We start from the raw sequence: 2500 nt of genomic DNA, 5'->3' as shown, positions 1-2500 counted from the left end.
TGTCACTGTCACTGTCACTGTCACTGTCACTGTCACTGTCATTGTCGTCATTGTCATTGTAATTATCATTGTCATTATCATTGTCTCATTGTCTCATCGTCTTATTGTCTCATTGTCTCATTGTCTCATTGTCTCATTGTCTCATTGTCTCATTGTCTCATTGTCCTTGTCCATGTCCATGTCCATGTCCATGTCCATGTCCATGTCCTTGTCCTTGTCCTTGTCCTTGTCCTTGTCCATGTCCATGTCCATGTCCATGTCCATGTCCATGTCCATGTCCATGTCCATGTCCTTGTCCTTGTCCTTGTCCTTGTCCTTGTCCTTGTCCTTGTCCTTGTCCTTGTCCTTCTCTTTGTGGCTGTCGTTGTTATTGTTATTGACGCCATCATTATCCCAAAAGCCATTATTTTCAATATTTACGAAAATGAATGTCATTTAATTCCTCCATGCATTTCAAATGCATGAAACCAAGGATTAAGAATTACCAGCATCTCGAGGACCTCGAAAAACCATCGAGGAAATGCTCTTTTTGAAATTCCACATAGGGAAAATTCACTCCTTTATGAAAAAAAAGATAGACGAAGGAGACGTTGGTCCTCATCTGAAATGAAGTTCTGAAATATTTAGTATTCGTTGCCGTCCTCCTCCTCCTCCTCCTCCTCCTCACTAATGTCGAGGGGGAAATATGTGTGAGAGATCGTCCATAGCTGAAATGGGTTTTCGTCGTCGTCGTCGTCGTCGTCGTCGTCGTCGTCGTCGTCGTCGTCGTCGTCGTCGTCGTCGTCGTCGTCGTCGTCGTCGTAGTCGTCGTCGTCGTCGTCGTCGTCGTCTTCGCCATCGTCATCATCTTCATCGTTATCGTTATTGCCTTCTTTCTCCTTGTCGTTTTCGTCTTCATCGCCGTCGTCGTTGTTGCTTCCTTCTTTCTCCAACTTCTCGCCGTCATCTTCATCGTCGTCGCCGTCGTTGTTGTCTTTTTGTTCCTCCCTCTGGTCGTCGTCTACGTCTTCGTCGTCATCATCGTCACCATCATCGTACCCATCGTCGTCGTTGTCGTCAGTGATCCCTTTTTACTCCTCCTTATCATCACCGTCTTCGTCGTCGTCATCATCATCATTGTCATCGTCGTCGTCATTGTTGCTTCCTTGCTCCTCCTCTTCATCATCTTTGCCGTCATCATTATCATCATAATCATCATTGTTCTTTCTAATCATAAACTGCATCTTTACTTTCAACATTCTCCTCACTCTTTCCCCTTCCTCCTCCTCCTCCTCCTCCTCCTCCTCCTCTTCCTCCTTTTCCTTAGCATCCCTCCCCCCCTCCTACTAGGAGGTATTGGCTTCACGAGCTTTACGTGATCAGTACTTTAGAGACTTGAATGACCACTACGGACCAAAGTTACGCAGCAGTTTAACTTATACTACTTACTTTCTTCCACTCATCCTTAAATCTTCCCTTGACCACACCATTGAGACTCCATCTCTTCCGTGCGATATTATTGTCCTCAAGGATAGAAGCGCTGGTTATCAGAGACGTGCTCTTCTTCCTCCTCCTCCTCCTCACTCTCCTCCTCCCCCTCCTCCTCCCCCCTCCTCCTCCTCCTCCTCCTCCTCCTCCCCTCCTCCTCCTCCTCCTCCCCCTCCTCCCCTTCCTTCTACTTCTCTTCCTCCTCCTCCTGCTCCTCTCCTCCTCCTCACCCTCCTTCTACTTCTCCTCCTCCTGCTCCTCTACTCCTCCTCTTCCTCCTCCTTTTCCTCCTCCTCTTCCTCCTCCTTCTTTTCCTATTATCTTAGCTTGTTCCTGCTTCCTCTTCCTCCTCTAACTTCTTCTACCCTCGTACCTCATCCTGCTCATCTTCCTCCTGCTATTCTTTCTCCTCCTTTTCTTCCTTTTCCTTATCCTCTTCCTCTTCTTCCTTCTACTCATTCTTCTCCTTTTGCTACTTTTGCCCCCTCTTCCTCCTCCGTTCCAAATTCTCCTCCTTTTTTTTTGTCCTTTGTCCTACTCTTCCTCCTCCCTTTTCCAGTCCTCCTGTTCCACCTCTTCCTCTTTCTTCCCCTTCCTTCCACTCCTCTTCATCACCTCTTCCTGGTTCTTCTCCAGCTCTTCTTCCTCCTCCTCTCTACTCTTCCTACTTCACTTTCTCTCCCTTGCTCTTCCACGTCCAGTTCCTCTTCTTCCTCCTCCTCCTCGTCTCTGCTCTTCTTGCTCTTTTTCTCACCTGGAACTTCAAATTTTCACTTCCAGTTTCTCCTCCTCCTCCTTGTTCTCCTCCTCCTCTTCGTTCTCCCTCTACTCCTCCTCCTCCTCCTCCTCCTCGTTCTTCCGCCATGCCTGTCGAAGAACCTCTGCATTGCATCATCAGGTTATCGACGTACATGACTAATCCCATGACTCAAATAAAAAAAGGATGTTTGGCTCTCACTGTAAGATATGGGTCCTGCCAAAAGCAAGTCATATATTTTGTTTATGTTTCTTATTTTTTGTGTGCGAATTGGTG

Source organism: Oratosquilla oratoria, chromosome 34, assembly GCF_046742065.1.
Source record: "Oratosquilla oratoria isolate Oo_2021 chromosome 34, ASM4674206v1, whole genome shotgun sequence".
Lineage (NCBI taxonomy): Eukaryota > Metazoa > Arthropoda > Malacostraca > Stomatopoda > Squillidae > Oratosquilla > Oratosquilla oratoria.
Note: the sequence above shows the minus strand (reverse complement) of the source record.